The sequence below is a fragment of the Haliotis cracherodii genome, unplaced genomic scaffold (assembly GCF_022045235.1).
Source record: "Haliotis cracherodii isolate W230 unplaced genomic scaffold, xgHalCrac1.p SCAF_8, whole genome shotgun sequence".
Lineage (NCBI taxonomy): Eukaryota > Metazoa > Mollusca > Gastropoda > Lepetellida > Haliotidae > Haliotis > Haliotis cracherodii.
Genome location: NW_027266341.1, coordinates 45253374 through 45266477, shown reverse-complemented (window position 1 = coordinate 45266477; position 13104 = coordinate 45253374). Strand labels below are relative to the sequence as shown.

Below are 13104 nucleotides of genomic sequence, written 5' to 3'. Positions count from 1 at the left end.
TGGAGTACAGATTCTAATAAATTTTTGGGTTGAGTCCAACCCGGGATTTGAACCCACACTGATAGAGTGAGGCACCTTATTGCCAGCACACAAAGTCAGCTGGCACTCTAGCAGTGTGGGTTCGAATCTCAACCTGAAAAAGTACTAGAATCTGCACATTACTTAGAAAGTATTATCCCAAATATAACACTTGCTCCTGTGCGTGATAGAATGAGCAATGCTCCATGCTTACATATCAGGTGACATGACACCACATGAGCAGGTTGCACATCGTAAGCAGCCTGAGGCCTGTGGTGGGGAAGCAGCTCACCTGTTGTGTGGAGAGATCCTGGCCAGCAATCCTGCAGCTGTGACATTGTGCTGGTATCTCTGGTTCATCTTCCTGATGGCATCCCGACCCACACCATGGCTGTTCCTCCTAGGTAAACAGGGCACTTTTAACAGCTCTATGCTCATGTTGAAGGCATTAATTATACTTTCATCAGATAGGAGTCCCACTAACTTCCTATTCACTACACTGAAGCAGGTCAGCTGTCCAGAAACACTTTGTGAATGTCTGGATGTCAGATAACGTTACCCTTTAGTTACTCAGGGATTGATGAATCCAGAAACTTGATCAAGATTACAGTTGTGAGGTAATTCTCAGTTTCCAGGGTGCAATTGTCCTAGGGGGAAAACAAGATCCCCCATTTGTAACACACCTTCAAACAACACTTTTCCAGGGGTCAACTGCCCTAGAATGAATCAAACTTACAGACCCCGGGGGACACAAGAACATGAAACATGGCGACATGACTCACTTGGCTAGAACTTTTGGGTGAGACTTCCACGGGGTACTGGGTTCTAGCACTTCTACCTCATATCCTCTTGCCACTGCCTGCAAGAATAGAGTTATAACTAAGGGGATCTATACACACATATTTATTTCATTTGAACAATAAAGGCCTAATAATGAATATAAAAAATATTTCCACATGGCTATTTACATGCACATGAGTGCACAATAACAACTTTCCATCATTCACTTGGAAGTACAGCTATGGAGGAGAAAAGGTCAAGAAGCACCATCTGTAGCACAACATAATATATGACACGAGGTTAACGAGGAGATGACTGGGGTGTTTGTGCACTCAGTGTTTTAAATATTATATATGGTCCCATGTCACTAAGACAGACGGCAGACAGACAGACTTGGAATAAGAGGCCTAAAGTTCAATGAATGTATAACACAGATACAAAAGATCAGTGAGAGGTCACTGAGAGGGAGTGAAAACTGAGGGACCATATATGTCCTCGTGGCACCACAATAGTAATTACCAACAATTAATGTGCTTCGGAACTGAAAAAAAATGGGGAGATATTTGGTACAGTGAGGTGGTCTCACCATCTTGACGTAGGGCACCATCTCCCAGTCCATGGTGTTAGTGTTGTCAATGATCACAGGGCTCACATGTCTCTCCATAGCATCACATGCTGCAACAAACAAACAAACAAACACACAGTTCCCACTGCCAGTTGGCTCCTTCAACAAGCATGACAAACTGGGGACCTACTTTGCCCTGACAGTCTTTTTTACCATGATGTATGTCACACACCTTAGTGCCACAAGTAATAAATATTTAAAAATAGTCCCAAAAATCTTTTAATATTTAAATTTTTTTTAAAACATATAAAACAGGCTCATGTATCACTTAAACACGTTATATACTTTCTTCCCAGGTTCTAAAACACATCTTGTGCATTATTTCTGCCAGGTTTTACTTCAGGATATCGTGTGTGCTTTTCTCAAGACCTTAAGGCTGGTCCTGGTGATGCTGGTACCTCTCTGCTTGTTCCAGGAGTGTGCTTCAGTCAGCTGGTCCTGGTTGTACCGGTACTCTCCGCAGCGCAGGAAGTAGTCATCAGTGGATAAGATGGCCCCGTCAAACACAATCTCCCTGAAACCCAATACAGGATTACACTTGCAGATCAGCAAAACCAAGTCTGCATTGCAGTTGCGGTATCTTAAATCCAAACTCTCATCCTAATCAAGATCGGTTGTGCTTCAATTAATATCATGTTAGTAACTTTAACCAAACATTGTCATGAGGTCAAACATTCGACTTGAAGGCTAAATTCTTGTACTTACAGAACACATTCACTGCAATGATTCAAATAGATTTGGCATAAATGACAGTGCCTAATTTCAAATTACAACAGTAACTTGAGAAAAGGAACCTGCGACTGTGACAGTCTCTAAAACACAAGAAGGAAACCAGTTTCCTGAACAGCTTACCTAGCAAGGTATGTCTTGCCGCTGCCCGGTAATCCCCTGAGGATCACCAGGAGTTGTCTCCCCTTGACCATATATGTCTTCACTCGCTCTTTCTGCTCAGCACAGGATATCACTTGGTTATTACTGGCTGGTATGGAGTGTGAAGTAGGCTGTGTTGCAGAGTCTGGAGTTGGTACCCGGCTTGGCTGCTGCCTTGGAGTAGATCATCTGAGATGCATTGCTGCCTTGTACTTGACGGACTGGTCCTATGCTTCTCTCTGGCATTGTTGGAAAGTGGTCCGATGATGGAGGAGGTGGAATGGCCTGGAGTACTGACCCTGAGAACTTGTAAGGATTCTGCGCTGCCATAGATGATAGAGGCTGAAGGGGCTTTGGCTGAGTGGGATGAGTGCTGGGCCTCTGCCATCTTGAATGGGGTAAACCTGGGGATCTGTTTGGATAATGTTTGGGTGATAGGCGACTTCGTGGATGCGGCCCTTTAGGGGTCATGAAGATAGGATTTCCTTCCAGCTGCCTGGCCGGGACCCACTGACTGAGGCCTGGAGGAGGTTGGGTGGATGCTAATCTTGGTACAAACACAGCTGCTTCTACTGACAAGGGGGCCATACTAATTAAATCTGAATGTCCTTTGTCCTCTGTTTTATTGTGTGTTGCAGAAAACATGTCTTGGTCAGATTCACCCACACTTGCATCACCACCGTCTCTCAATGTTGTGTCACCATTATTTGTGAGTGCACCAATACTTACATCAGATTTTGCCGACTGTTTCTGCAAATGACCTAGAGTGTTTGAATTACCTCCCTTGGAAGATGCCTTTCCTGAATCTTGAGCTAAAATGGACTTTTTCCCCTTCAAGGGACCAAATGTATCCATTTGACTAATTTTGGTTTCCTCTGCCAGCAATGTGTGCAGAGCCTTGTGTCCTGTGCTAACAGTGTCACTACTATACAGGCTGAGTGTATGTGGGGCTGTGTCAACATACAGCTTATCTGACGGACAGCTGTTTCTGTTCCCATGACATTTATTACTTTTCTGTAAACATATTGGATCAAGTAGACCTATGTTTGAAATTCCACTTGTAGGTGATGAAATCACAGAATCACCTTCGTCAGATTGTGAAAGGGATGATTTTATATCTTGTGAATTTCTTAAAGGTTCATCTTTTAATTTAATTGATTCCATGATCTCTGGGACATATGTGCCATAAACATTATACATGTCCACATAAGTTTGATACTCTACATTGGACATATCCCCAGGCAAGGATGGCGATTCTGATGTCAGCAAGTCTTGCACTAACTTTTCTGTTTCCTTTTCTGGTGGATCAGAAAGATTTCTACTCAATACCATCTCAACAGGGTCTAAGTTTTCCAACGGTTGTAAAACAGGCTCATTGTTGTTAGTTATTCGGTTTTTTTCCATAGTACTCGTTGAATGAGGTTTGTGGTGACTCTCGACCTCTCCAATAAGGCTGCAAGCTATGACATCCAGATCAGTGCTTTTGGACACAACTTTCTTCTCAGATAGTTCATCCAGGCTCATGGCAAACAGTGTCTCGATAGCTTCATCGACTGAAATAATACAAATTTAGTAAAATCTAAATATTTTTTACATTTGTATGCTTATCCTGCATTACTACAAAATGCATTTACAGCTGTTTTTTGACAGAAAGACGAAGCTGTGAGAGGTCCAGCTGCAGAAGAAGTTGTTCCAACCAGTGGTGTAGCGATACCCACACACAGCTGCCATGTGACCTGGAAGTGGTGACGCCACATAAGATTACATTATTGCTAAGAACCTAACATCTGAACACTTCGTGGGGAGGTAAAACTGAGATGGGAAGGCACTTAGACAAAGTAATGCAGGACAAGTACACAAATGTAAAATATATTTAGATTTTACTGAAGTGTTTAACTTATCCTGCATTAAGGTAGGCATACCTTCAGATGAGATCCGAAATAAATCCTTGTCAAGGTCCAAGTAACCAGTTCATCATCCTGCGCGATGACCGGAAAACAATGACCCTTCTGTCAGAAGGTAAACAAGAGTGTGAAGAAAACGGTAACACCAAGTGTGAGAAACGGTAAGTGTGAGCCAGAATCTAAAACTCACCTACCGAGCTAATGTGGAAAACATCTGAGGTAAACAAAACCAGAGAGTTAAATGGGCCAGATCGCGGGCCTGAGAGAATCAATGATGTCGGGGGTTGGTGACCTGTTGAGCCACCACCAAGAGACCAAAACTATGGACGCAAGCATCCTCCTCTAAGGCCATGTCTTGTAGATAGTGGCTGGCAAAGATGGTATCAGAGCGCCAGAAACACCCTTCCATAATGGAGAGCTATGGTCTGCCCTGACGAGACCGCCTTGATCTCATGAGGGTTGTTGGCCTCGGGGTGGGGTAAAAACCAGTAGCTTTGTATGCCTGGAGAATGACCACCCGAAGCCATAGGGAGATAGTATTACGATAAACTTCTGCCTGCGAAGTAGGAGAAACCGTTATAAAAAGATGTTTCCTGTACTTGCATTGTGATTTAGAACATCTGAGGAAACATCGCAAAGCATGCACAAGGCATAACAAAAGTTATCGATGAGGGGAGGGATGGTGAATGAACTGTCTGGCTGTCCTGGGAGTTTATTCTTGGCAATGAAATCCCAGCACATCCCAAGATGAACGTCCCCAAGAGCTTTGTGCTAAAACCGTACACGGGAGACGTCCAAGGCATGTAGCTCGCTGACCTGTGCTGCTGTAGCTAGAGCTAAAACAAAAAACTTTTCCTTGATGAGGTCGTAAGAAGATGATGAATGCAATAGTTCGAAGGGAGCTGCCTGCAACAACTGTAAAACCATGTTCAGATCCCAGGCTGGGGGTCTGAACTTGATCAGCCGCCCTTTATGAGTAGCCCTTGGCAAATGTGCCAAGCGTGCAGACAAAACCTGTTGGGGGTCGGATGCGGTAACCTGCTGTGTGTGGAGGGAACAGTAGGTTTGGCCAAACCCGCACTTCGAGAGGATCGTCCCTGACGAGATTTCTGAGCTCCACAAAACCAACTTCTCGCCAGCCAGCAAGGTGCGACAAAAATAAGATTTAGGTTCTGAGTGCCCCATATCTTTTGGAAGAACCCTGGGAAGGATTATTAGAGGCGGAAAAGTGTATGCTTTTAATCCTTCCCAGAGAACGAGGAGGGCATTGACCGTAAATGCTTGCAGATACGGAACTGGGGAGATGTAGGTGCGCAACTTTAAGTTCTGACTGGTGGCGAACAGAACGATGTTGGGATGGTTGATCCGCTGGCAAATCATGGCGAACCCCTCGGGATGTAACTTCCATTCCGTTGGAGCCACCATGTCTGATCTGGACATCGCATCCGGTAGAGCGTTGGATGGGCACATGGAGATACGAATCCTGGATGATCAGGGAATCGTTGGCGTTGATTCTGGTCCTGAGCAGCAACGTGGACATTCTGATGTAAGGTGGACGTTCCAGGTAGCGTTGATTGAAAATGGAGACATTGTGTATCATGTGAAGTTTGTCTGAACACTTCTTGGGGACCAGAAATATGGGGGGAGTAGAATCCCGGATGTCTGACTGGGTAGTGAACAATCTTGATGTGTAGCAGAATGTTAATGTTGTCTCACAGGAGTTGGCATTGATGGCAGATGTAGGCATCTGCCAGGAATGATGTGAGAGGAGGGTCCTTTGTTCGTGAGAGACGGTACCCCTGGCGGAGGACGTTTGTGACATACGGGTCCTTCAGATTGGCCCAATTTTGCCAAAAATCTCCCTCCTATAGCAGAGTCGGTGACTTTAACGACTGGGCTTGGGAGGTCCCAGTCGTTGTTGACCCAACAGTTAAGCACTTGCTCTTCTGATCGGCACTCTTGCCGTGGTGACTTAGCCAATGCATGTTAGGTGATGTGTTCCAGGGCTTTCAGAGCCGTTTCATCCCTGGCAAAACTTGATACTTGAGCGTGAGTGTCAGTGATGGCACCTTTAAACAAAACTGGTGGAACTGGACCAAGGATGATGGAGGAGTTTCTTCTTGAATTCGAAATCCCATTCCGTCAATGCAAAGGCGCTGGATGAATAAACTCAGCCAGAGCGGCCCAAAACTGGTTATGCATGTGGTCAATCTGTCTCAATTGGTAGGACGTAACTGTTTCGGGCCTTCTATCGTCGTAGGCTTCATGGAACCAGTCATGCGATGAAGGTCGGTATCAAGGACATGAGCTCCATCAGCCACATCAAAGGAGTGAACCAGGAAGTCTTCTTTCCAATAACGATGCACTTCAAAGGACAGAGTGAGAGAGAGCCTAGCAAAGTCCTCATCGCGAGCCGAGGGGTGAGCTGTTAACATAGGATCTGGAGAATTGGATATCAGGTGGGACCAGATAGTGTCCTTATTGTCCACGTCTGGTCCCGGAGACGGCACTACAAAAGCCAACCTATCCACCATCCAATCTGCACATCCTAAGATGTGTGTCAGGGAGGATCATAAACAGGGATGAAAGGCTCACTCAGAGGAGTCCAAATGGTACATGTAGTCACACTACTTCCTTCAGACGGGAGAACGGCGACAAGACCGGGATGACTTAGAGCTGCACCGAGTTGAACTAGGAGAGGCTGATCCACTTGATGATCTTATATGGGCAGACGGTGTAGGATCTCTGTCAACAAGAGGGCAGATGAGGAAAGCGCACTGACGAGATGGTGACCGGAAAAGTTGTAAGAGCAGCTGGAACCATGAGTGGAGCCAGAGAGCTGATAGGAAGCGTTGGAGGACCAGGGACTGCAAGTAGTGTTGCCACTACCGACGTCGCAGGAGGCACCTCCAACACCATTGGGGCAGAAGGTGTTTGAGTCATAGGAGGCTGCTGGCGCCATGGACTAAACAAGGACTGCCTCCAAGCGTGCATCCAGTTATGATCAATAAAAGAGGCAGGCAAGACATGCTGTGGGGTTGGTTAATAAGGCATCTGTTGAGCAGGTATTCTAGGCAAAAGTCCATAGCCAGATGGCACAGTGGTCACCGCAGTCGTTATGTAAGGGTTGGAGATCTCTGGCGCTGTCAACAGAGACATTCAGGGGTTTGTAATAGGCAAGGGTGGTGTAAGCACCTGAGATGTTGTGGAGGCGTAGATCTGCGCAGTCGTCGATGGTGGCAGCGCTTTAATCTCCTAATGTGTTGTCAGCGTACGAGAGGAGCTCAGGTGATGTCGTCTGAGGGGTCACAGTGGAAGCAGAGGTCGAAGATGAAAAGGTGGTAGACTGCGACTAAGTGGTAGTAACAGAAGAAGATTGAGATACAGTGATGTCAGATATCATAGTGTGTCTACGAGCATGCTGAGTTTGTCGCTTCCTTGCACCTCTTAAGTAGAGAGAGAAGTCCTTTAAAGCAACACTGTGACGATGTTGAACAGGGTTCCTTGCAATCCAGGCACAAAGGATCCCTGCTTCCGTGACAAGCAATTCAACGAGGCACAAACCATAAACAACAACACAAAAGAAAGTGAAAACGAAGTAGAAATAAGAAGCAAAGGATGCTGGATAACTGGAGAGGCTTTATTTCTCAACAAAACGTCTGTCTGACCGTGTTGGCAGACAAAGTAGCAATGTGCTGTTATGTGAGGTCACCACTTCTGGGTCATGTGGCGGCTGTGTGTGGGTATTGCTACATCACTGGTTGGAACAACTTCTTCTGCAGGTGGACCTCTCATGGCCTCGTCTTTCTGTCAAAAAACAGCAGTAAATGCAGGATAAGATAAAAAATACAATTATTTCTTCAATATGAACCCAAGTGTAGCCATTGTACTATTTCTCAATTTACATCAGTATCTACTATGAACTCATTAAGCAATAATCATGTATAATGTTTAATTGGCTTCATGTCCCATTCATGTGTTCTCTGTCCATTGTGTTGTGACAGTATTATCCTCCTGTTGTCATTACCTACTCATGTTATCCCACACATGTATACTATGATTGTTACTGTTAACATGGTTAATCCTCCACCTATATTCTGTACAATGTCCCTCATTCAGTCTTAATTCATTAATTAATTAACTCATTCAACGGTATAAGGATCTATATTGAAACTATCTTTTTACAGTATTAAAGAAGTTGTTATCCATAAATTGTCTACTTTGTCATCCCACCACTCCTATGTAATGCCTATCAAACAATTCATGTATATATGTATCACCCTCTACCTGACTTCACGTAATCGCAAACCATACACTGACCCTTTCATATGGGAATATGCAAATAATCATTATCAATGAAACGTGTGTCTCAAACACATGTGCAGAAAGTCCTTTGTTAATGCCTCCAGAAATATGCTGGATGTGTATTTGGTTCAAATGCAGCCTGTAAGCATGGAAAGTATTGTACTACATAATGAAAACTGTTAATGGTATACCATACATTTTCTCAGAACTTTTCAGCCACTCCTAGTGTATTGACATCATAAGGGCATGTAAAGTCAACAAAGCAACTTTGCAGATATTAATACCTTGGGGCATACTTAATCACAAATACTTGTCCAAAATTAAATAAAAAACCGGAAATAGCATAAAACAGATGATAAAATATGACAGGTGAAATAGTCCTCCAAATGTAAACTTCTGACACTGAGGGGATTCTTCTTACTGGGGTTAAGATGGGTTCCCGGTGTTAGATGTGCAACACTATTTCAATGACCATGAAGATCAGGTCGATGCCCAGGACGTTTTAATTCATTACGTCTTTTTTTTTTTTGCTCATCCATTGATTACTGTATCCACAAATTGTCACCTTAATAACAAAATGGCTTCTGTTGTTCACTCTGGGGATTAATCCTTGACAGCCAAGGGCAGCAGGATATCAGTAACAAAATGCTACTTACCAACTGTCACTTGTTATTTTAATAATTATTCACAATGTCACACGCAAAGGTTGTTTCACACATTCAAGAATGTATGCAATGCTGGTGTTTTTGTGTCATTAACAGGGGAAATCAGAAACAGTATATGTATTATGTCTATGAAACAAAAGATAGAAGTCAAATATATCAGCCAATGAAAACAGTTGTCACCGCTGTGCTGGCAGCTTTAGGCCATGCCCCCAAAATAGGTTTGTTTTGGAAGCCAATTAAAGAGAATGTGTCTGTGATTTTAGCACTTGGACCTTTAGATACTGTCTACAAACATACTGAATATATCTCTTGGAAACTGACTAAATAAATCTAGGAAAAATGATATTCGCAACGAATCACAATAATTTTTTTCACTTTACTTGGCCCTAACACACATCCAAGTCAGGTATGAAACACTGGTATCTGTAAAAGTAAACTGTCAGTTTATCAACATTGTGTCATATGTTTGTCAATATTGTTTGAATAACATAACTGTCCTTTTTAGACCAAATCAGCTTGGGCCAATTAGAAATCAGGACTGGTGAGGATTTGTTACTACCATGTTCAGGTTAGCCTGAACCTTGAGCTGCAAGTCAACTAATGGTTGATCAAGCCATAAATAAACAGGAAGCAAACAAAGCAAGACATTTTCTCCCAAGAGATACAGATGCTTATAAGTTTGATTTTAGTTTCTAGTGGATATTTCCACTTCTGAAATTGGATAAGATTGGAAGAGACTGTAAAAGTGAGTGAGTGAGTATGACTGCTTTTAGCAATATTCCAGCAATGTCACTGCAGGGAACAACAAAAATAGGCTTCACACATTGTACCCATGTCTGGAATCAAATCTAGGTCTTCGGCGTGACGGGCGAAGACTTTAACCACTAGGCTACCCGACCGCCCCTTGAGAATCAGTGAGTTGTACTGCTTAGAAAAGTATTTCAGTTACTTGATGGTGTGTCAGCTTCATGTGGGAAGAAAGCTCGAAGTGATGCAGGTCTTACACGTATACAACTTTGGTGAAACCCATGAACACAGACATAATCAGGCTAAGCGGGGAATCGTGTGTTGTGACATGGTGACACTTTAGCCTGATGCGAAAGATGTTATGTAAATGATTTAGACATCTAACCACAGTCTATGACTGAAAGTATACAGAAAATGACACTCACAATGAAATCATCAAGTAGGATTTGAAACTTATGAAAATGTACATGATCATGAATCAAAAGTTTTTAACTCTAAAGTGAGTTCGGCTAACTCATCACACACATGATTTAAAAACAACAGACCATTGCTGGAATTACGCATGTTCTTTCGTGCACATTACCTCTCCATTCACACTCCGTTAACACTAGGTGGACCACTTCATGATCAATAGTATCTTGGAACATTTCCTGAATCTCTTGGTAGAGCTTGTCTCTTTCCTTTCTTTTAGTTTCACTGAGGTTGTCAGTTCCAGCTTGAGTTGCCATCTTCTGTGGACTTGAACTACGATTCCTGGTGGACCTGGGCATGTTTTGTTTGATATATTTATATCCAATACTTGAAAGTGTAAGAATATAACTAGTTCTATATCAGTATGTGTTTGCAATCAGTATAAGTGATCTGCAGTGTTTACGTTAATAAACATCGGGGGACAGAGATTGACAGGAATACAACTCATGAATAAAGAAAGGTTGTATGAGATTAGGTTAAACAACATGGATGTGTGTCTTCTGATGCTGGTTGCGAATTATATCACACGATATCTTCTCACAACACCAATATTGTCATCTTGTTCCTGAGTATTTACGTTCGCACATTTGCGCAATACACTTGCGCAGATTTGCCTAAAGATACGATGTTACGCTAAATACGATTGGTCACCATGTCCCCACTGCGCGAAGTATTTCAGGGAGCAATATTTACTGTATCTGTATTAGAAAGACCAGCATGCTACTATCATTTCATCAGATTAAATATTCTGTTTCGAGTTTTGACAAGAATTTAACAAGCGCACTCTGACATTACAGAATCATGAATCGAAATCAATTACATCCAGGAAGTGTTTACCGACAGCTGGCCAATCAAGAACTGCGTTTCTAAAGTCCTTGACATGGGCATACGAAGGAAAGGCTAGTCTTTCGCGCCGTTTCCTGCCGAAGCTGTCGGTTTGGATAAAAATAATACTTTTCACAACATAAGACAACATCATAAAGGTGGTTTGGTTTAACGTTCAAATTTTGTTATCGTTGCTCTCACTGAGTTGGGCATTTGAAGTTCATTTCATCGGATTTTCAGGTAAGTTTGTGCAGAGATGTGTCTCTCAGGTTTGCACTGAATCCATCATGGCCGCTTCACCCACAATCTTTGTGTTGAAAAACTCTTCATAAAAACATGCAATCCTAAAGAAATAGTTATTGTTTGAATCCGAAATGTAGTAAATAGAATAAGGAAAGCGTCGTAGAATATTGGTGCATAGGTGTGTACTGCGTATTTAATTTTGATGTACCCAAATACGAACATTTTCCATGCACACTATGACGTGAATTTCTTTTAGATCAAAATTACATTTTGAGTGTGAACAAACAGACAACATTTATCATAACAGGATTAGGAATCCCATTTTACAGATTATCACCATCTGTATGTTCAGAGAGACTTAAATGTTGCCTAGATGTGTAGTGTTGCCGGTTTATTACTCTCAAGGATTCGTGCTCAGAAGAGCACTTCATGATTTTTTTTTTCAAATAAGACATCTTGTGCACTTATGAGACAAAATAATATTTATAACAGCTGTTGAAGCATTCATATTGTGCACGAAGTATGTTAGTGTGGCGATATAACGATCAATTTTGTGAAAGACGCCCGTAGCAGGCTGGAACAAGCTGAATTTATGTCTCTCTCTCATTGGTTGGTCAATAAGGCTGCAAGAGTAGTATCCCTTCAATTGAGCTGTGAATTTCCTTGTCGACAGTCATTTGTGTCAATGATTTTCTCGATTTGATCCTTAAAGGACATGAAAGAAATTTAAATGTATTTAAATCGATTGCACAACTTGTATTCTCCATGACAGTAATTACCTGACACAAGTAAATGTAAAAATGTTTTAAGTTTTTACTGAAATCAGCTTAAAGATTATTGTTTATGGATGGCCTGAAGAGGCTCATTGGATCTAAAAACGCTCACCAATTAGGATTAATTTACTTCCAAGTTCATGATCAGGAAATATTCTTCACTATGAACATGATTAACCCATGTTGCCAATGAAGCTTTCGTATGTTACAAATATATTGTGTGTATATACATTTGCTGTAAATCATGAAATTAATGCCAAAAAATAGTGCCTTGCTCCCATTAATTATGTGAAACTTTATTATTTGGACATATTGGAGTTTGTTATCACGTTGGGGTCACTGCACATGCCGACGAGGCCCGAATAAACAATGTAATGGAGCATGTCTCATCAAGTATTGTGTCAAGTGTGATAAGTTGGTTTATGTAAGTTGGTCAAGCAGTTATGAATGTCATAACCCACTGGTAACCCATGTGTTAAAACATCCAGTATAGTAACAGCATTTGTGGTGTATGCATTCATAGGATTTCCCAAATACATGTAAACACTTGGAAACTTTTAGTTTTGCAGTCTTTGTCGGATGACCTCACCTATCTCAAGTGACAATACTTTTTTTTAGAATGTCCTGCTCTTGATTTTCTGAAGTTGGATTACATGTCAAATGCAGAAGTTAATGACTAAGTCTTTGAAAAAGGCATATGGTATTTTTCAGTTGAAGTGCTCTCATCCTATGCCATATCATGGAATTCTCCAGTCTTTATGTCTCTTACTTCCAAATGGATATTTAAACACGCACTAATAAGGGATGATGCCACCAGATAGGCGCTGGCCACTAGTCTGATACTGGTGATAATCTAGAAGGACTAGTTGATTTCTTCC

At 42.2% G+C, this 13104-nt stretch overlaps 1 protein-coding gene and 1 pseudogene across 1 annotated transcript in view; one reads left to right on the top strand and one right to left on the bottom strand.

The window, feature by feature from the left end:
* Positions 1 to 10959, bottom strand: part of LOC139450085 (NEDD4-binding protein 2-like) — a 36136-nt pseudogene extending 25177 nt beyond the window's left edge.
* A 289-nt stretch (positions 10960 to 11248) lies between these two features.
* LOC139450086 (sister chromatid cohesion protein PDS5 homolog B-like) overlaps positions 11249 to 13104 on the top strand; it is a 59923-nt gene continuing 58067 nt past the window's right edge. Inside the window, exon 1 of the mRNA XM_071231724.1 lies at positions 11249 to 11450. The gene's annotated coding sequence lies outside the window, so the exon portion shown is untranslated. The remainder of the gene's footprint in view (positions 11451 to 13104) is intronic.